Below are 23,146 nucleotides of genomic sequence, written 5' to 3' on the forward strand. Positions count from 1 at the left end.
ACGTACCTGGCCCCGCCTACTATCCTCGGAAACGTAAAATGATTGGCTAGAAGTGTATCACAGCTCAGGAAAAAAAAGCACCGAAATAAAGCACCGAAATGTGCGCTGCTTTTCGGTCTGGTTACTACCGTTTATGTCAGATGATGGCACCGGACACCGGTACCCATCCCTACTAATAACAGATTAAATGCCATGTTGAGGCTGTCATTTTAGCATCTACATGGATGTTAAAATTACGCACAATAATTATTTTATCTGAGCTGAGCACTAAATCAGATAAAAAGTCTGAGAAATCAGAGAGAAACTCTGTGTAAGGCCCAGGTGGATGATATATGATAACAAGTAAGACTGGTTTCTGAGTTTTACAGCTGGGGTGGACAAGGCTAAGCATCAGGCTTTCAAATGAATTAAAAGTCTGTCTTGGTCTTTCGTTAATTAATAGGCTGGCGTGAAAAATTGCTGCCACACCGCCCCCTCGGCCTGCGCTTCGAGGTTTCTGGTAGTTAGAATGACTCGGGGGTGTTGATTCATTTACACTAACATAATCATCCTGCTGAAACCAGGTTTCTGTAAGGCAGAGTATATCAATTTGTTGATCAATTATTAAGTCATGTACTAACAGAGACTTGGAGGAGAGAGACCTAATATTTAATAATCCACATTTCACTGTTTTACTCTTTGGTTCAGATGTGGATACTGTATTGTTCTTTCTTTGTGATTTATTATGTTTAAGTTGTTTATTGCTGGTTTTTAGTTTGTTTTTTGTCTGTTTGGGAGCTGACACAGTCTCAATGGAGATGGGTTTTTTGGGGGGTAGCAGGAGGAGAGAAGCTGCAGAGAGGCGTGTAAGACTGGAACTCTGCTTCCTGGTCCCAACTCTGGATAGTCATATTTTGGGGGGTTTAATAAATTTGTCCATATTTCTAGAAATGAGAGCTGCTCCATCCAAAGCGGGATGGATGCCATCTCTCCTAACAAGACCAGGTTTCCTCCAGAAGGTTTGCCAATTATCTATGAAGCCCACATCGTTTCTGGGACACCACTCATACAGCCAGCAATTTAAGGAGAACATGCGGCTAAACATGTCACTCCTGGTCTGATTGGGGAGGGGACCAGAGAAAACTACAGAGTCCGACATTGTTTTGGCAAAGTTACACACCAATTCAATATTGATTTTAGTGACCTCCGATTGGCGTAACTGGGTGTCATTACTGCCGACGTGAATTATGATTTTACTGAATTTACGTTTACCCTTAGCCAGCAGTTTTAAATTTCCTTCAATGTCGCCTGGTATGGAAGACAATTGACTATGGTTGCCGGCGTCTCTAGCTTCACATGTCTGAGAACAGAATCACCAATTACCAGAGTTTGACCCCCGGCGGGTGTGTCGCCGATTGGGGAAAAACGGTTAGACACATGAACAAGTTGGTCGGTGTACCTGGGGCTTCTGTTTAGGACTATCCTTCCTCCTCACCGTCACCCAGCCGTCCTCTTTCCCCAGCTGCTTGGGGTCTGCCGGGGAACAGCTAGCGGGGCCTACGCTATCTTCGGCTGCACCAGCTACAGGGGCCTGGCTAGCTACAGGTGAATGAAGGGTGCGAAGCAGAGTCTCCAATTCAGTAATCCTGGCCTCCAGAGCTGCAAATATGCTACATTTGTCACAGGTATCATTACTGGTAAAGGAGGCCGAGTAGTTAAACATCTGACACAATGAGCAGGAAAGTGCAGGAGGGACAGGTGAAGTAGCCATAGTGCTAACGAGTCGGCTAGGAGCTAAGCTAAGCTAAGCTAGCGAAACAGTACAGCGACAGTGAGTGAATACTTTGGCTATAAATTAGGTAGTGAGTACACAGAAAGTGTGCTTCGGATGACGCATGTGAAGATTATACTATCTTTATTATTCTAGTTTTTAATTAAATTGCTAAGCAGATAAGCTACTCAGAAACACCACTGTGTTTGAGCAGGAACAGGAAGTGATACTCTACCGCAGAGCGAGCGAACACCAAGTGGAGAGGATAGAGTGCCACTAGCTCCCACAAAATACCTCCCTGCCTAAGAAAAGCACTGAACTAGATTACTCTAAGGGTGCTTTCATACCTGCAGTGATGAGTCAGTTGAAATTGAACTCGGGATTGTTTTCCGTCTTGGTGCAGTTGGTTAGTGCAGGTGTGAACAGAGTACTCTGACTCAATTATAGACCAAAACAACCGCCCTGAGACCCTTTGGAGGTGATAGTCTTGGTGCATTTCCAAATGAACTCCACAGTGCTTTATGGTGTGAATGTGATCTGAGCCCGATCTGAACCAACTACCAGGTGTGCTTTGCAAGTTCGAGCTAAACAACATCCCGCGGCCACGTATGCTTTTTTTCCCCTTGGATGCCGGTAAAGTACTATAGATGTGCAAAGGTCTGCAGTGCTAGCAACTAGCTGTGCAATGAACGTAAACTCACTTCTCTAACAGTCCAGAACACAGCACCTTCTTCCCGTGTTTCCTTTTGTTGCTGCTGCCCCACACACAGACTGAATATTCTCACGTGGCTTGTAGTGTCGGATTTCCGTTTTCCTTGGATTTTTCTTCTCTCTGCGAAAACAAACCAAACCTCAGGGAAAAGCTACAAGTTTATAAACTCATCAACTGGCAGTAAACAACCTATAGGCATAAATCTTACAGTTCCGAACAGCACCCAAAAGGAAGATAGGGCCAGTAGGGAAGTAACTTGAGTACATTTACCGATGTACACATTTAATGTACTTTCCAATAATGTATTTTCGTAGTATTTCTATGTAGTCTTACTTTCTCATTTTACTCTACCATATTTTGGATGCAAATATTTTAATTTGCACTCCATTAGTAATTTTAAAGCCTTACTTTCTTATTATTTTGCACATAAATTGCCTTTTATAGATCAAGCTAGCTAGCAAAATATACATAAAAATATCGAATGCTAAAACATTATAGAGGGAGACTGTACATATTAACAAATCATGAATGCTATCTGTAGATAATTTAATTATGTAATTATATTAAAGGGTAACTGGACCAGGGGTAAAGAGTATGTTTGGGGGGTGTGAGTGTGTGTACAGTGTCCATCTCTATTTGTCTCCATGTTGGGTAAGTGGCGAGTATTTGTATATGTGTGCATGAGGCTGGGAATGCATGTTTGTGTCTGTGTGTGTCTGTTTGTCTGTGTTTATATGTATGTTTATATTCTCAGTCACTGGGGTTCAGCGCTCAGGTATGTACCAGCTAATTCCCAGTGGCTGCTTGCCAGGGCCTCGATCGAGCCCCTTCTGGTGAGTGGGGGGCCCTCGGGCCTCAGGCACCTGGGCCTGGGTCCTGGACCCCTTGGGTCCCCTGTGGCTTCTGCATCATAGCCAGTGTTGGGAAGGTTAATTTTAAAATGTATTCCACTACAGATTACAGAATACATGCCCCAAAATGTATTTTGCAACATCTTACGTTATGTTACTCAGTGAGAGTAACGTATTCTGAATACTTTGGATTACTTAATATATTATCATGCTTTTTACAACTACATGAATGTACTATTGCTGTGTGATTTATTACTATTACAGAAGGTCCGAACCATAGTAAAGAAACCTCTGGCTAATACGTCGGGTTTCGTGTTGGGTTCGTAGCCGAAAAATAGCTTTACTTTGTTGTCTGGGTCAAGTTTGAGACAGAGCTTATTGTTTCAGAGGAAAACACGAACACGGTGTACAGTTGGGTCTTAATAGCTTACTTACAACTGGGCTCGTCAGGCACTCATCTTGGCTGCAGTGGTTATTTCTATATTTACGTGCTTTTTCCACTCTCCTTTTTCTCCCTTCTCGTGCTCACAGACACATAATGGCTATGGCAGTCTATTCTCCCTGCAGCACGGACTACACTGCCCATGAGGCTACTTTAGGGCTATGCCTGTAGCATCCTGCCTATTAGTTTAGCACAACAACAACAACAACAAAAAGGCGCTCTCTCACCCAGGAAACACACAGTCACAGAGAGAGAGCGTCACCCTGTAACCATGGCAACCGTAACACTGCCGCCTGGAACAACAGACCATAGCTGTCAAACAAAACCCAAACAGTCCTGACCCACGACAATATGAAACAGGAAAATACTGCCATGTAATCCATTTATTTCAACAAAGTAACTGTATTCTAAATACCACCTTTTTAAATGGTAACTGTAACGGAATATTTAGTATTTTAAATACCTAACGGCGGTACATGTATTCCATTACTCCCCAACACTGATCATGGCTGTTGGGTGACCCCACAGCTGGGGCTCTCCTCAGCTCTTTCTAGGAGGGTGGCGCGGCTGCTCCTCTGATGGTCGTCCTTTGTAGTGATGGTAAATTTGATTCTTTTTATTGAATCGAGTGTTAATGAGTCACTCACCAAAGTGAATCGGGTGTTTTGAGTCATTTGATTCACTGAGTCAGTTGACCAGAGAGTGCAAAGGTTTTACATTTCCACTCAAACTTAATTTGTTTCCCTTTTCATGTAAATCCCACTGCTAAGATGAATGATTAAAAAACAACAACAACTATTTTATAGATAAAAAAAGAGCAAAAACATTTCTAAAATTAAGCAATTTCCTATCAAAATTGCTTAATAAACATTTATTTTGTTTATTTGTATTTTATTAGTATTTTCCTTAAGTGTGTCAAATATATATTTTCTCATCTAAATGTTCACTGCGCTGTGAGCCAGGGGGCGGTAATGCGCCTTAACATTGGTTGCCAACCAAGAAGAAGAAGAAGCTGTGAGCCAGGAGGGAGGGGGTGAGTGAGTGATTCGTTCGCTCGCTCTATGATTCAGCACAGGAGGGAGGTGGTTAGTGAGTCCTGAGTGATTCGTTCGCTCTTTGATTCAGCACAGGAGGGAGGGGGTTAGTGAGTGAGTGAGTGATTCGTTCGCTCTATGATTCAGCACAGGAAGGGAGGGGGTGAGTAGCTCAAATGTGTTGTTAGCATGTTAGCAGCACGATGCTACTCTGAACCGAGGAGCTATTTTCTTGATGTGAGCTTCTACTCAGGGTTTTTTCTTCCAGTTCAGAGCAGAAATGCTTTTGTTACGAAACTGGCTGTTGTTTTTCCCCCCACAATTTTAATTATAAGCTAGATATATTTCTACTAATGAAATTAGTTTGCTAACAGCAACAGGGATGAGTCAGTGAGTCAGTTGGGCTTGTGAATCATGATTCACGAGTCAGTAAAGTGATTCTCGAGTATTGAACGATTCGTTCACGAATCGAACATCACTAGTCCTTTGGCTCTTGCACTCTGGGTGCCTCTGGATGTCTGGGACCTGGATCTCCTCAAGGTTCAAGGTTCAAGGTTCTTTATTTGTCACATGCATAGTTATACAAGTATAACACACAGTGAAATGTAGCCTATATATATATATATATATATATATATATATATATATATATATATATATATATATATATATATATATACACATACATATTAGGGGTGCAACGATATTCGTATCGATATTGAACCGTTCGATACAGTGCTTTCGGTTCAGTACGCATATGTATCGAACAATACAACATTTGTAATTTATTTTATCAATTTTCCTTCTGACGATGCTGTCTGTGTTGAGCGCTCAGTGAATCTGTGTTCGACTACTCCGCCTAGGCTGCACTGTCGAGCGCAGATCCACTGAGCGCTCAACACAGACAGCATAGTCAGAAGGAAGAGCGCAGGGCCGCTCCAGCCTTCGTCGTCTGCTGGAGGGTCAGTGGGACCGCTCCAGCCTTCATCGGCTTCGGCTATCTGGATCAAACTTTTCACTTGGTGTTAAATGTTTGATTTTTGGGTGGGGGGAACTGTTACGTTTCGGTGTTGTCAGTGTGTTGTTTTTGGCGTGACTGTTATGTGTTTCCTGTTTTACTTTGAAAGTCTGTGTTATCTTAGTCTTTTCAGTTTACGTTTCCCTGTCTCGTCAGTTCTGAGTTGCCCCAGCTGTGTTTCCCTCTTGTTGTCCATTTTCCTGATTGCTCCCTCTAGGTATTTAAACCCTGTGTTTCAGTGTGTCATGGTCGCGATCTCCCCCCGTGTTGTAAATAGTTTGGTGTTTTGTTGTAAATAAATAGTCTGTTGTAAATAGCTGTGAATGGGTTTGTTAATATTTTCGTTTGAGACACCTTCGTTTTGGGATTTTGGTGGAGAGCTTTAGTTTTTTTCTCGTGTGTTTTTTTTCTTATTTCTGTATTCATACGTTGCACGCCGGTTGCCTAGGCCGGGGTGTAACAGACACCAAGATACTTGAAGGACTGCACCCTCTCCACTGGAGCTCCATTGATGATAATGGGCTTGTAGTCTCTGTGCTGACCCCTTCTGAAGTCCACCACCAGCTCCTTGGTCTTGCTGACGTTCAGCTGGAGGTGGTTGTCCTGGCACCACGATGCCAGATTCTTCACTTCATCCATGTAGGCCGTCTCATCGTTGTTGGAGATGGCACCCAACACCACTGTGTCGTCAGCAAACTTCACAATGGTGTTGGAGCCATGGGTGGCCACACAGTCTGAAGTGTAGAGGGAGTAGAGCAGTGGCGAGAGGACAGATCCCTGAGGTGTTCCTGTGTTGATGGTGATGCTGTTGGAGAAGCACCTGCCCACCCTCACCACCTGAGTTCTGCCAGTGAGGAAGTCCAACACCCATGCACACAGACGGCTGTTAAGTCCCAGATCCCTCAGCTTTGTGAACAGTCTGCAGGGCACTATTGTGTTAAACGCTGAACTGTAATCAACAAACAGCATTCGCACATAGTTACTCTGTTTCTTGTCCACATGGCTGAGAGTGGTGTGTAGGACGTGGGCGATGGCATCCTCTGTGGATCTGTAGGCGAACTGCAGCGGATCTGTGGTGTCTGGGATGGAGGAGGAGATGATGTTCTTCAGCAGCCTCTCAAACACCTTCATTACTACTGAGGTCAGTGCAACTGGCCGGTAATCGTTCAGGGATGAGGGTTTGCTGTTCTTGGGCACAGGGATGATGGTGGATCTTTTGAAGCATGTGGGGACCACAGACTTCGCCAGGGACTCGTTGAAGATGTAAGTGAACACACCTGCTAGCTGGTCAGCACAGCAGCGCAGCAGACGGCCGGTGATGCCGTCTGGCCCCGCCGCTTTCCTTGTGTTCACTCTCCTCAGTGCCGCTCGGACGTCATGCTCCGCGATGCTGGTCACCGGTCTCTCGCTGATGACGTCACTGTCCTCGGTAGTCAGGCGGTAGATAGCATTAGCCGCCTGGCTAACCTCGAAACGGGTTATGGTAAATGGTAAATGGACTTGTTCTTATATAGCGCCTTTCTACTCTGTCTGAGCACTCAAAGCGCTTTATACAACTAAGGCTACATCCACACGTACCCGGGTATTTTTGAAAGCGCAGATTTTTCTATGCGTTTGCACCTTTCGTCCACACGTAAATGGCGTTTTTGGTCACTGAAAACGGAGAATTTCTACAATACTGTTACTGTTAATTCTACTCTCTGCAGTGTTTAAATGCTTACATATACACACAGTTACTGTCCCTCCACACATACGACTCGGTTCTGCTTCTATGCCCCAGCTTTGTTTACTTTTTCCCACCGAGGCTTCTAGACTTCTGATTGGCCAACATTTCTGCACGGTTAGGAATATATCGCTACCTGTTGCTTTGGTATGTTCCTAGCAGCGTTTTCCTTCATTTCTGCCTTTACGTGTGGACGGGATTATTTTTTAAAACGGAAAATCTCCGTTTTCAAAAATACCCGTGTACGTGTGGACGTAGCCTAATTCATTCACCCAATCACACCAGCACTTTTTCTGACCTAAGTGCTAAGTAGTCTACCATTCACACACATTCACACTCCGATGGATGCATCAGAGATGCGTCTTGCCCAAGGATATTTAGCATGCAGCTAACCTAGGATCGAACCTAGGATCAAGACCTTCTATGACTCTGTTGTGGCTTCTGCTATCTTTTATGGTGTGGTCTGCTGGGGCGGCAGCATCTCTGCTGGGGACAGGAAGAGACTGAACAGGGTGATCCGAAGGGCCAGCTCTGTTCTAGGATGCCCTCTGGACTCAGTGGAGGTGGTGAGTGACAGGAGAACGGCGGCTAAGCTGTCATCCCTGTTGGACAACATCTCCCACCCCATGCAGCAGACTGTGACAGCACTGAGCAGCTCCTTCAGTGGGAGACTGCGGCACCCACGGTGTGGGACGGAGAGATTTCGCAGGTCTTTCCTCCCCACTGCTGTCAGACTCCATAATAAAGACTTTAACTGATCAAGCACACACATCCATACATATGCAATAATACTAAGTGCAATAATCCTTTCTGTCATCGTTGTATTTTTACTCAGTTGTATATAGTATTTGTATTTGTATTCTATTTTTATCTTATTGTATATTTATTTTATTTTATTCTACTGTATATAGTATTTTATTTTATTCTATTCTGTACAGTTGTGTACTGTATTTATTCTTATTGTATTCTAATTTTGCCTCATAACTTTTGCGCTGTCCACTTCCTGCTGTGACAAAACAAATTTCCCACGTGTGGGACTAATAAAGGTTATCTTATCTTATCTTATCTTATCTTATCAAACCACCGAACTTCTGGTTAGTGGCTGACCTGCTCTGCCACCTGAGCTACAGCCACCCCACTCGCCACTGCCTCTAACAGTCCTTGAGGGCCGCTATCCTGAAACTTTTGCATGTATCCCTGTTGCACCACACCTATATAAAATTAGTAGGTCATCAGCAAGAGTATAGAACTTGACTGCATGCTGAAGTGGTAACCCCTAACCCTACTCAAGTAAACTTAAGTAAATGTAAGTGTTTGGAAAAATGTACTTCTAAAAGTACTTTTATTGCAACATGTTCATTCACTCATGAGCTGCTGTAACATGAATCAAATGGCTGAATTGCCACCTTATAGTTGTAAACGTTGGGCGTCTTTCTTGGCCTTCAGACAAAAATTCTGATTGCTAAACAACCAAACAGGGAAAAAAACAAAACAAAACAAAGAAAATTATTTAATTATATTTAAATTTTGCATGTTGTTTACTATTAAACTGCTTAAAAAGAATTATACCTTTTATTTAATTTACAAATCTGCTTAAAGTCACGTGCAGCCATGTGTAGCGCCACAGTTCCAGTGCTTTGGTGCCAATTTTCTGCACCAATTTATATTTCTAATTAAGACACACTTCTTTTTAGTCTCCCCCTTTCTAGTCTATTTTGAAAAAGTTTAGTGCCCCAAGACACTTATGCATGCAAACTGAAAAAGGCGGGGTTTGAACCACCAGCCTTCCAATAAGCAGGCAACCAGCTCTACCTGATCTTATGTCACTGAAAACCTAAAAAGAAAACATTACTTGGAATTAATGACTCACCAGGGCCCTGTGCTTCGTACGTCGCTTACTACATCCAAGATCAAATGAAACATCCAAGACCAAATCATCGCGCTAACTCTGAGCTCGCTATTCCGGTTCCCCGAACACACCTGTTGTTGACGATTAGTATAGCTGGATGAAGTAATGTGAGATCACTGGGTGGCCCAACAGGGGCTACGCATCGATAGTAGAAACATTGATCGGCAACCCTCTGATTGGTCGGCGAAAATGTCGAAGGAGCGCGCTCGGTATTTTTCGGCAGCAGAGCAAGAACTCATGAGTGAGGGATTTCAGGAGTTTCAGAGTTCAATCAGAACGCAAGGGAACACTGCAAAGGCTGCAAAAGCAAGGAGAGAGGGCTGGCAGAAAGTTGCTGACAAATCAAACTCGTAAGTAATTCAATAATAACAATAATAATGGAGTGGATTTATATAGCGCTTTCCAAGGCACCCAAAGCGCTTTACAATGCCACTATTCATTCACTCCCACATTCACACACTGGTGGAGGCAGCTACGGTTGTAGCCACAGCTGCCCTGGGGCAGACTGACAGAAGCCAGGCTGCCATATTGCGCCATCGGCCCCTCTGGCCAACACCAGTAGGCGGTAGGGTAGATTTATCATATCACACCATATTATCCAATATTATATTACATTATATTATATTATAATATGTTATATTATATCCCCTTTCACATTAGAGCCACAACAGGACCCACTAGAACATGGGAACAAGTAAAAGTGAAATATAAGAATATTCTACAGAATGGTAATATCTATCACTTATATTGCTTGTCGTCTCTTGGAAAGAGACCCTGGAATACTCTGTTTGTTTGTTCATAACAGCAACCAAGAAAAGGGCAGAGCAAAAAAAAAGACAGGTGGTGGTCCTGCACCCCCTCGTCAACAAGTTGGTTAAGTGAATAATACCCTCACGGGAAAATCGATATCTCTCTATGAGCACACTGTCGCGCTGAGCTAAAGGATCCTGTCTGTCCCGCAATATACGCTGAATTCTGAGGACTCTCCTTATCAATCTTGCACCTTCCGCAATGGGTGGCTCGCGTAAACGGACAGGATATGACTGCGACAGACTTCCCAAATCCACCTTCGCTTTTATAGCCGTGGTCTCTCATCTTGATTACACGAAGTAATTTACAATTACTACTCTGAAATATGAATTACATCTGTAATAATCACATACATGTAATAGAATGTTAATAGTTCATTTCCCTTTTTTAGGAAATGACCTGTATGTATCTGTGTGAAATCAATAAAAGGATCAAGTGCTGCATTATCTTTAGTTACATTGATGTTATTTATTTATGGTGAAACAGTGGTGGAATATCGCTGTTGCTTTCGTATGAATGACGCGGACATACCTGCGTGGCCGCGATCTAATCCTGTTTACATAAAGTAAACCTGCTCCCCAGCAGGTTTACGCTTACGGCTCTGTTGCTATGACAGCAAGTCCCGGATGAGCTTCGGGGAACCGAACGATCCAGGATCACGCGAAATCGTCAACAATCTCATCCAGCTAACTCACTTAGTTACGAAGAACAGGCCCCAGTATTTCACAGATCCTTAGGATGAGAACACTTGATGAAAACATGGAACAATAGGAGTTAATAATCATGTCCTGATTGTCAGGTCTGCATTTAAAAGTCATCATCATCAAATACACGTAAACATGTTTATGGCCTGTCACATAAAGTATTACATTCATTTGAATGAACTAATCTGTTTCTCCTTCAAAGCTATTTCTCTTTTTTTACAAAGCGTGATGTTCTGCAGCTTCAGAATGCAGGGTAATTCCTTTGGTTCTGCCCCCATTTATCATTACTTTATCACTATCACCTTATCACTTTATTACTTTATTTACAGAGGTTATGACTCATTACTACACAGACTGTAGTTTCACAGTACAATGAATGGTTGTTTGGCCCACACAAGACTAAATCTTTATCACTTGGAAAGTTGCAGGTAGGGATGGGTACCGGGGTTCTGACATAAACGGTAGTAACCAGACCGAAAAGCAGTGCACATTTCGGTGCTTTATTTCTGTGCTTTTTTTTCCTGAGCTGTGATACACTTTAGATTCTAGCCAATCATTTTACGTTTCCGAGGATAGTAGGCGGGGCCAGATACGTACGTTCTTTTAGAGCAGAGCTACAGATTAAAAATGACCAAGGCGAAGTGGTCAAAAGTCTGGCTATACTTCACAGCAAAATATGCAAACTCAGCAGCCTGCAACAAGTGCTTTAAGGTGATACTGTGATACTGTCAAAGGAGGTAACACCTCAAATCTGATGAAACACCTGGCGACGCATAGCGTTTTTTTTTAAAAGCCGAGAAATGCGCCGTATTTGATAGCTTGCTGCGAGACCTCACACCGAGCACATCTACTGCGGGTGGGTTGCCTGTTATCGGACCCGGAGTTAGCAACATCCCCCAAAAACCCGAAGAGGAGAGTCCTGGCCCCTAGCCCTGCCAGTGTAGCAGAAATGATGACGGATGATGATGGCAGCAGCAGCCGTTCTTCTCTGCGTGAGTAGCTTAATGTTCGTGTGTAATTTACGTTGAGTAGGCTAACCACGTTATTAAATTAATGCATGTAAGGTGAACTAGCAAACATCATCATAGCTACATGCGGCTGTCTTCTTGTTTGATGGCAGATGCTCCCTTCACCCTGGCCAAAAAGGCTAAAAAGACCAAAGAAAAAGTGGAAAACAGTTAAACATGAGAGGTTTAGGACAAAGTTTGTGTTTTCTCCATTGTTTAAGCACTGCTTCCAGCCAAGAGTGATACCATATATGCCCCATAGCTGCAGAAAAGGCTAACATCGTAATCTTTTTACAAAAAAACAGCTGAACATGAGAGGCTTTTGGACCAATTTTGTGTTCTCCATTCTTTAAGCACCGGTTTGAGCACCGTTTAAGCACCGTTTCAAAAGTACCGGTTTGGCACCGGTATCAGATAAAACCTAAACGATACCCATCCCTAGTTGCAGGTTTTACTTGCTGAGTTTTAAAACCTTGAAATTTGTTTGTATTTTTGCAGTTTGAGTAAACTGAATTTGAGTTGATCTCCTCCTCTGAAATAAGGACTGTGGTTAGCATAACACTCATTAGAAAAGACCCCACTCATGAATTCTGAAGCTTTAATGTGTCACAAAAAAGGCTAATATGAGACCTTTAATATCACAGAAGCTGCATGCAAACCATCACAATGACACAAGAGCTTAAAGCCCCACTTTACTTTTGAAGCCCTACACCTACCAAAGCACTGAGGTGTATGAACCAACTGCTATTGAGTGTTCCTACATCCCAGCTTAAAAGCAGAGGGGAGCCTTTTCAGTGGTGCCTCCTAAACTTTAGAGCAACCTACCTTTCACGTGAGAGCTGCCTGGTCCCTCTATCATTTCAACCTCCTAGGACGAGCAGGGCACACTGGCATTTATTATGCAAACACATTCTTATTTACTTTCTGGTTTGTTTGTTTTTTTATGTTAGTTTATTCAAGTCCAAGTTTATTGTTGATTTAGTGACTGTTATGTATAGTGTGTTGCTGCTTTCCCCCAGGTTCAGGCACAATAGGAGGGAACTACAGTATGAGGAAAGACGGCAGTTCGAGGTTAGTCTTGAGGTAAGAAGAAAATGAAGACAAGCTTGGATCGCACCATACAAATCTGACAGGGAGTGATGGAATGTCATGGTCCTTAAACCCCAGCAGGTGATGAGGAGATGCAGATCAGGTGTGAAACCTGCCACACCCTGCTACGATGAGACCCTGCTACTTTTCACAACTTTGTTTTCACTCCAATCTAATGGTAGCTGCGAGCTTAAATATTTTTAACAAACTCCAAACTAACAGACACCGTGTATAAAATGTCACTGGTGTGGCTGGTTTGTTAACACAGGTGCCCAGAAAAGTTAGGCGTTAATTTAGCAGTTAAAGTTCAGCCTCAAGCTGCTTTATGTTGTAAGTGTAACGCAATCTGTACTTACGCCAAACCTTTAATGCGTGGAAATCAGGACTGTTGACCTTGGGCAGTTCACTAGGTGTCAGTGTCATCAATTTCACCCCGATGTTTAACCCAGAATCACAGTTTCTCTAAAAATAGGTTACAAGAAATCAAATGTATCCCAAATACCTGTATCCTGTCAGAAGCTAGTTTCGTAAAGGAGATTGGTAGTAGCTGCTCCACCACAGGAACAATAAGGCTTCCAGCACACAATGGACACCACACTTACTTAACATAAACACATTTATTAGACACAATTTTAAATAATAAACCCCTTTTTTTTTTTAGTGTCTTTCCACTCAGTGTCATGAGAAAAATAAAATAAATAAATAAAAACAAATATGTATCCTTTAAGGTCCTTTGGCCAAAAGAAAATCACCTGAGCTCAGGGAAAAATAAAGCGCATCGTTGGGGCCCTTTGAATTGTTCCTACCGCTCTGTTGGAACGGTGTAGCATCCAATAATAGCATCCAGCAACGACCATCTATTTGCCAGGACGGTTCGGCAGAGTCATCAGATGAGGACTTCCACAAGGCAGTTCATCCAGTAGGATCCAGGGCACCAAAAGGGCAAACAAACCAGCCTACACACAAGTGTGCAGAAGAATTAACTGAAATGTTCATAAGTCTCAGTACCACTGACTCAGTGTCCATGTCACTAACGGCTTATTTAACAGACTTACCATTATAATAATACAGGTTTGTCAAAATACAACATAACAGAACATAAATGCAGTTAACAATGCTTATCAATGCTGTTCTCTTAGGCATAACATAATAACACTGTAACTGACCTCGTGTCGGCCGCCATTTCAGGACATTAGCTAGGCTCACTTAACGGCTAGCTTGCTAACAGTCAGCCAATAACACACGTTATACAATATTTAGCCTCTTTCTTAACAACATGACAGCGGTAGATTTGATACCTCGCTGCAGTATAATAAGGCACAAAACATTTCATACGAACATGAGCTGCACGCTAACTCACCAGAGGAGTTCGTGTAATGGCGAATGCTGTCGGACTCAGCTCCGCTTCACGTTTGTAACCGCTACAAGACTTTTTCCCGAATTTCCAGCTCGTAGAGGGCACGAGAGCAGCATGCGCCTCATCGGACGAACGGAAGGAAAAACTCTGTAGCTGGACTAGAGAGTGGCTATGCGCACGGCACAGTGGTGCGTTCAGTGACCACAAATAATCAGAAATCCCATACTCAAACAATGATCTGGGTTACACTCTCCCCCTCTAAAGTGCATGAGTCTCTGCATGCACACTTGACTTAACAGGTGTGTGAAGGAAAGTGCTCTGAGAGAATACAATTGCGAAACTCTGACAAAAAGGAACTGAGAGCCAAAATTAAAGGCTCACCTAACTCATCATAAGTTAGTTTACGAGGTTGGCGTCTCTCTCTCCCAGAACGCCGCAACTCTACTGTCTCTGGCTCTGAACTCTGCTCAGCAGTGTCGCTGCTTTCTTGATTCATTTCAACAGGTTCTGTTTGTTCAGGAATGTCAATAACAACCCAACCTGGACCTTCATCAGATGGAATGGGAGATGTGGTCACCTCATTGCTTTCTGAGTGTAACAAAGGCTCAGGTTCAGAAACATGACTGGGTGTTTCTCGTGCGTGTGACTCGTCTTGTGGCTCTGCACGGGGCAACCTAGAATGCACATCCCCAGTGGACAGCTGAGGTGTGATAACCTGCCTTTCAGTCTGGATAAAAGGACCTCTGGTTATTATTTCTGGAACCACAAAAGCTGGATACACTTCGTCCTCATCTCTGTATACCTCATCTTCCTGACCATCAGGGTCATCAGAAGATTGTACTTCTCTTTCGGCTTTGTTCCTTGGTTTCTTCCCTTTAGAGGGCCCATGAGATCTGCTCCCTGCCATTTCTTCCACAGGTAAGAACCCACACGGTAGAAGGAGATCCCTGTGTAAGGTGCGTTTTGGTCCGTCTCCCAACTCGGGTTCCACAACATAGACAGGGCCATCATTGATTCGTTTAACCACAACATGTACTTTCTGTTCCCACCTGTCTGAGATTTTGTGTTTACCTCTGACACTCATGTTCCTAACCAAAACCCTGTCACCTGCACAGAGCTCGGCCACTCTAATCCTCTTGTCAAACCTAACTTTATTCCTTTCTCCGATCTTCTGGGAGTTTTTTGCAGCTAGGGTGTAGCTCTCCTCCAGACGTTGACGAAGGTTGTTCACATACTCTGAATGAGACTTATGGTTGGCATTTTCAGGTTGGATACCTAAGACTAAATCAATGGGTAGTCGGGGTTGTCTGCCAAACATCAGTTCATAAGGAGAGAAACCAGTTGTGTCGTTCCTCGTGCAGTTATACGCATGAACTAAGGGTTTAACAAAGTCCCTCCAGTGAGATTTGTCTTCCTCTTCCAACGTACCCAACATATCAAGAAGTGTCCGGTTAAACCTTTCCACCGGGTTTCCGCGAGGATGATAAGGTGTAGTGCGGATTTTGTCTGCTCCTATCAACGCACATAGCTCTTTGATTGTGTGAGATTCAAAGTCTCTACCCTGATCACTGAGTAGACGACTGGGAAACCCATAATGAACTATGAAGTTCTCCCACAGAGCTTTTGCAATGGTCCTGGACTTCTGATCTTTAGTTGGCACTGCCACAGCAAACTTCGTAAAATGGTCAGTGATAACTAATATGTTCCGGGTGTCTCTGTTGTCTGGCTCAACTGACAAATAGTCCATACAGACGAGTTCAAGCGGGTAAGTTGCTATAATATTTTCAAGAGGCGCTGCCTTCTGAGGCACTGCTTTCCTCCTGACACAGCGTGGACACTGTCTGCACTTCTCTTCTACAGACTTTGTCATCATTGGCCAATAGAATCTGGAACGGGCAAGATGCAGTGCTCGTTCAAAACCAAGATGACCAACTTCATCATGCACTCCACGCAACGCTTTCCCTCTGAACTGTTCAGGTAGGACTAACTGCCATACAGTGTTGTCTCTATTTGTCCATTTCCTGTACAATACTCCATCTCTCATTTCGAGTCTTCTCCACTCCTTGAGAAGGAGCCTAACATCAGGAACTTCAAGGTTTGTTTCTCTGAAGCTGGGCTTTTGAGCTCTTTCAACGAAGGTAATGACACGTGAGACAACCGGGTCATCCCTCTGAGCTTTATACCAGTCAGAGCTTGTCATAGATGGTAATGTGTCTTCTCCAAATACATCCGCAACTGTTGAGGGATCAACAGCAAGAGACTCTACAGCCAAAGGTTGTTCTAGATTTGAACAGTGCTCGATCTTTGACACCACAAGATGGCGTTGACATAAGGCAGATACCACCTCGTGACTCATCTCGTTGCTCACCTCTAGAAGACGGTTTTTCATGTCATCAACTCTCTCCCTTTCTTTGATGAAATCCTCATCTTCAAAAGGAGGAGCTTGTGGTCGTCGGGACAGCCCGTCTGCATCGCGATTGGCATGACCGGCCCTGTACTTAACGGTGAACTGATAAGTAGACAGCGCAGCTAACCAGCGATGACCAGCAGCATCTAACTTTGCAGATGTCAGTACATACGTGAGAGGATTGTTATCCGTCACAATGGTGAAGTTAGCGCCATAAAGGTAGCTGTTAAACTTCTCACAAACTGCCCACTTCAAAGCTAGAAATTCAAGCTTGTGAGTGGGATAGTTTCTCTCACTTTTGGAAAGTCCTCTGCTTGCATAAGCCACAGCTCTCAGCTTCCCGTCCTGCTCTTGGTAGAGCGCTGCACCCAAGCCTTCACGACTGGCATCAGTGTGCAGGACATATGGTAGCTGTGGGTTGGCAAAAGCAAGGACAGGTGCCGATGTCAGTCTCTCAATCAAAGTCTTAAACGCATTTTCACATTCAGGTGTCCACTCCTCTCCAAAAGGTAAGTTAATGTTTGATGGTTGTTTGAAATGTTCTCCAAGATACACTTTACCCCTCTTTTTGGGTGAGTAGTAACCAGCCGTGAGACTATTTAAAGGCTTTGCGATCTTTGAGTATCCATCAATGAATCTCCGGTAATAACCGGCAAAGCCTAGGAAACATTTTAACTCTCTCTTGTTTGTAGGACGAGGCCATGTTTTCAAAGCTGAGATCTTATCAGGATCTGTGTGAACTCCTTGGGCATCAACCACATGGCCAAGGTACTTCACCGAGGGCCTAAAGAAATGACATTTTTCTGGGGACAGCTTCAACCCAAAGTCCCTCAACCGGTTCAGCACCCTCATGAGTCTCACCTCATGTTCCTCCAGGGTGTCTGAAAACACAATCAGATCATCCAAAAACACAAGTACCTCACTCAAGTTCAAACCCCCAACACACTTCTCCATCAGTCGTTGAAACGTACTTGGGGCATTTGTAACGCCCTGAGGCAGGCGATTAAACTCATAAAACCCAAGAGGACAGACAAAAGCAGTTTTAGCTTTATCTTCCTCGGCCATCTCAACCTGATAATAGCCTGATTTGAGGTCCATGACCGAGAACCACTTGGCACCACTAAGGGCCGTGAAGGTCTCCTCAATGTTTGGGAGGGCATAAGCATCCCTAATGGTCCGTGCGTTCAACTTGCGGTAATCAACGCACAACCTGATTGAACCATCCTTTTTACGCACAACTACTATTGGAGATGCGTAGGGGCTCTCTGACTCCCTAATAACCCCTGCATTAAGCAGTTCTTTGAGGTGTTGCTTGACAGCTTCTCTGTCACTTGGGTGGATGGGCCTCGACCGTTCCTTAAACGGCGTGTCATCGTTCAGCCGAATGTGGTGTTTTACCACAGTGGTGTGACCATAAGACAGATCATCAACCGCAAACACTTCTGAAATAGACTTGAGCTTGGTGGTGATGCGCTCTTTCCATTCTTCAGAGATGGGTGACTCATCAAGATTAAACTTAAGCTTCTCTCCATCAAACTTGTCATGAGAAGAAGCATTTGAAACAGGCACCAGGGGTGAAATGTGCTGGGCTACACATACCTGGGCAACTGTACTTCCTGGTTGCAATACAATACTATGCCCACTCAAGTTCTGCAAGACGACTGGAACCTTACTCTTAGCTTTGTAAGGGATGTCTATCAAAGCAGTTTCAAGAAATAAACCACCAGGTAACTTGTCGTGTTCATTTGGTTCAAGGACGAAACTTACGTTAGGAGTGTTCTTTCTCAGCCTAACATCGCCCATTAAACAGCACTTGTGGTTGGCAGGGATGGTGACTGGTACTTTCCCGTGCAACCTCACTGGGTGTATGTGGCAATCATCCATTTGTTTAGCCAAGTGCTGGAGAACCAGTGCTACATCTCTGGAACACAGTCTGTGAAGGAAATCTGGACCGTCACGTTCAGATAACTTATCATGGAGTCTTAACAGTGCATTGGTACCAATCAAAACTGGTATTCTGCTGTTAAAATGGCACTCAGGCACAACAAGAGCCAAAACAACCAACTCTTCCTCTTTGCCTGTAATGGTGTGAGGAAAAGTGATGTGGGTCTCAACATAACCAAGGTAGGGAACGTGCTGTCCACCTGCACCCTCAATCTCAAGCAATGCTTGAATGGGCTGAATGGGGAGATGTGCCAGCTTATCCTTGTGAAATGATTCGGAGATTGTAGTGACTTGTGAACCACTATCCATGATAGAGTTGCATTGCACACCCTCAACCAAAACAGAAGCTGAACAACGAGGACCTATCAGACCGGGTGGCAAGCGGGATTGGGAACTGAAATCTTGAACCGTTGTCTGGGTCTTTATTTTGCTCTGAACATCAATTCTTTGGTCACTTGAGGCGGGACTAATGCTGGTCTCAGCTCCTGGACGTCCCACAGCAGGAGCCGCTACAAGTTTAAAGCAAAAGGCTCAGTAACCTGTTGGGCTTGGAACCTTCCTTGCTTTTCCTTTAACTCAGCATTCTTCTGGCGGACTAGTGCCTGGTTGGGTTCATTTGGGCATCGAGCGGCAATGTGGTTATCTTCACCACATCTAAAGCAGAACCATGCTTTTGGCATAGAGGGAACCTTAACTGGTCTCCTGGCACTGCTATTTCTTGCCGTAAGGAAGTCTTTGCCACTATTATTCTCTTTAGGACATTTTTGGTTCTGAGTGAGCTCTCTGAGTTGTTTAGACAACTCATCTATTTTGCTTTCAAGTTTAACAGTTTCTTCTTGCCTCTGTTTTAACGCTGCACTAAGCTCACTGTCAAAAGGAGAATTATTGGACCTTTGACTCAGTTTCTCTACCTGCTTTGAAAGCTCATCCATTCTCCTCTCAAGCTTAGATGCTTCGCTCTGCTTTGCAGTCTGTGTCGGAACGGGCTCATCATCATAGGAGGGTACATCAAAAATGGAGTGGGCATGTACAGCTGCTTTTGTAGCACCCAGATGTTTTTTCATCCTGTCTAGCTTTGCAGATCTACGACCTTCCTCGGTCCTCAACATAAGGAGTAGATCTGGGAATGTTGGTGGACTGTTCTTTTTGTTTTCTAGTTGGAGAGCTATAATGAGACTCTGGTCCCAGCAGCCTCTAATAAACTGTCTGAGTAGGTGTTCGCTCAAACTTTCGACAGAGACTCCCCCTCTAGAAATAGCTCGAGTAAGGAGGCTATGGAGTCTGTTCAAATATGCTGAGGGCTTTTCTCCGCTATTCTGGTTGGAGCTGAGAAAGGTTGCAAATAACTCTTCTCCGTCCTCTACAACACTGAAAGCGGAATCGAGCTGCCTAACATAAGCCCTGGGTGGTGAACTCACACCAAGCAACTTAACAACATCGGCTGCTGGACTTAGCAAACTTTCAAGTATTTTCCTAACCTTTTGCACATCACTAAGAGAGCAATCACTGACAAGAAGGTCCACTTGTGTGCGCCATGTTTCATAGTCTACCTCACCATTGGGCCTAGGAGCACGGCCAGAAAAGGTGCGCAGTCTGGTTTGTGTAGACCACGGGGCTGTTGAGTCATTTCTGATAACGTGCTCAACGACAACTTTTTGAATCTGAGGTGGGTTAAGGAGACTGCGGTCGATATTAACAGGGTTCACCACAGCACTATCAGGTGCATTGTGGGTCTGTGTGTAGTGATTAGGTTCATCATGATCACTAGCTACAATGTCATGGAGGGATGTGTCACCATCCTGAGCTGTGTGTGGCTGTGTGTCAGGAATCTCAGAGTTATGTCGAACTTCTTTGACCTCACTCTGAATAACACTCAAGAAACCTGCTTTACCACTATCTCCAACAGCCTTCAGTTCTTCTAAATATCTACGAGCTAACTCCTTGCCTACCTCTTCCTGAGCAACATCTCGAATGGTTTTGACAGACCAACCGATAGCAGGATCCTTGGGGCTCGGCAAGTCGCCTAAGATCTGGGGGTTGATCTTGGAAATGGCTTGATCGGACAAATATTGTATCAGGACTCTACCCTCTGGCTGGTTTGATTCATCTGGAATTCGAACTATCCGAGAAACTTTACCATTTACTGAAAAAACACTAGCAATGTCATCATCTGTGTAAATCCCTTCAACGCCAGTCACAAAAAGTGAGGACTGGCCATCTACATCAAAACGTCTGCAAAGATCCATGTCCAACACAATAGGGTCAAGGAAAAGAGGTAGATGTTGTGAGCTGGAAAGTCAAGGTGCTACTTTTCACCAATCTCCTGGCTGGCTCGCCACTTGTAACGCAATCTGTACTTACGCCAAACCTTTAATGCGTGGAAATCAGGACTGTTGACCTTGGGCAGTTCACTAGGTGTCAGTGTCATCAATTTCACCCCGATGTTTAACCCAGAATCACAGTTTCTCTAAAAATAGGTTACAAGAAATCAAATGTATCCCAAATACCTGTATCCTGTCAGAAGCTAGTTTCGTAAAGGAGATTGGTAGTAGCTGCTCCACCACAGGAACAATAAGGCTTCCAGCACACAATGGACACCACACTTACTTAATATAAACACATTTATTAGACACAATTTTAAATAATAAACCCCTTTTTTTTTTTAGTGTCTTTCCACTCAGTGTCATGAGAAAAATAAAATAAATAAATAAAAACAAATATGTATCCTTTAAGGTCCTTTGGCCAAAAGAAAATCACCTGAGCTCAGGGAAAAATAAAGCGCATCGTTGGGGCCCTTTGAATTGTTCCTACCGCTCTGTTGGAACGGTGTAGCATCCAATAATAGCATCCAGCAACGACCATCTATTTGCCAGGACGGTTCGGCAGAGTCATCAGATGAGGACTTCCACAAGGCAGTTCATCCAGTAGGATCCAGGGCACCAAAAGGGCAAACAAACCAGCCTACACACAAGTGTGCAGAAGAATTAACTGAAATGTTCATAAGTCTCAGTACCACTGACTCAGTGTCCATGTCACTAACGGCTTATTTAACAGACTTACCATTATAATAATACAGGTTTGTCAAAATACAACATAACAGAACATAAATGCAGTTAACAATGCTTATCAATGCTGTTCTCTTAGGCATAACATAATAACACTGTAACTGACCTCGTGTCGGCCGCCATTTCAGGACATTAGCTAGGCTCACTTAACGGCTAGCTTGCTAACAGTCAGCCAATAACACACGTTATACAATATTTAGCCTCTTTCTTAACAACATGACAGCGGTAGATTTGATACCTCGCTGCAGTATAATAAGGCACAAAACATTTCATACGAACATGAGCTGCACGCTAACTCACCAGAGGAGTTCGTGTAATGGCGAATGCTGTCGGACTCAGCTCCGCTTCACGTTTGTAACCGCTACAAGACTTTTTCCCGAATTTCCAGCTCGTAGAGGGCACGAGAGCAGCATGCGCCTCATCGGACGAACGGAAGGAAAAACTCTGTAGCTGGACTAGAGAGTGGCTATGCGCACGGCACAGTGGTGCGTTCAGTGACCACAAATAATCAGAAATCCCATACTCAAACAATGATCTGGGTTACACAAGTTAGACCCTAGAAGAACACAACAGAGAAAACACCAACATTCATATGATCCCCTACGAGCAAGCGCTTTGGCGACAGTGGGAAGAATAAACCTTCAGCAGAACCAGGCTCAGAACCATCTGACGTGACCAGCTGGTGGGAGAGGAGGAAGACAGGACAAAAGACATTCTGTGGAAGACAGCAATACATTTATAATCAGAATCAGAATCAGAATACTTTATTGATCCCTGGGGGAAATTATTTTTTGTTACAGTGCTCCATTTTAAACCAACATTAAGACAAGACAGACAATACGCTAACTAAGAATAGTACAATATATACATATATATACATACATACATACATACATACATAAGTCACTTATAAATAAATATTTGGAAAAGAAACATGTGTAGTTGTAGCAGCAAACAGTGTGTTAAGTGGATGCGTTGTACAGGGAGATGGCCACAGGCAGGAATGATTTCCTGTGTCGTTCAGTGGTGCTTTTCGGTAATCTCAGTCTCTCACTGAACGAGCTCCTGTGACTGACCAACATGTCATGGAGTGGGTGGGAGGTGTTATCCAACATTGTCTTTATCTTGGACAGCATCCGCCTCTCCGACACCACCTTGAGGGAGTCCAGCTCCATCCCCACAACATTGCTGGCCTTACGGATCAGTTTATTAAGTCTGTTGGCATCTGCGACCCTCAGCCTGCTCCCCCAGCATGCAACAGCATAGAGGATCGCACTGGCCACAACAGACTCATAGAAAATCCTCAGCATTTTCTGGCAGATGT

At 43.9% G+C, this 23,146-nt stretch overlaps 1 pseudogene; it reads right to left on the bottom strand.

The window, feature by feature from the left end:
- Positions 1 to 363: 363 nt before the first annotated feature.
- LOC146705371 (uncharacterized) lies at positions 364 to 1,750 on the bottom strand (annotated as a pseudogene).
- Positions 1,751 to 23,146: the final 21,396 nt, after the last annotated feature.

Source organism: Copadichromis virginalis, linkage group LG7 (assembly GCF_057382275.1).
Source record: "Copadichromis virginalis isolate Kocher_CV1m ecotype Utaka linkage group LG7, C_Virginalis_male_GT1.1, whole genome shotgun sequence".
Classification (NCBI taxonomy): domain Eukaryota; kingdom Metazoa; phylum Chordata; class Actinopteri; order Cichliformes; family Cichlidae; genus Copadichromis; species Copadichromis virginalis.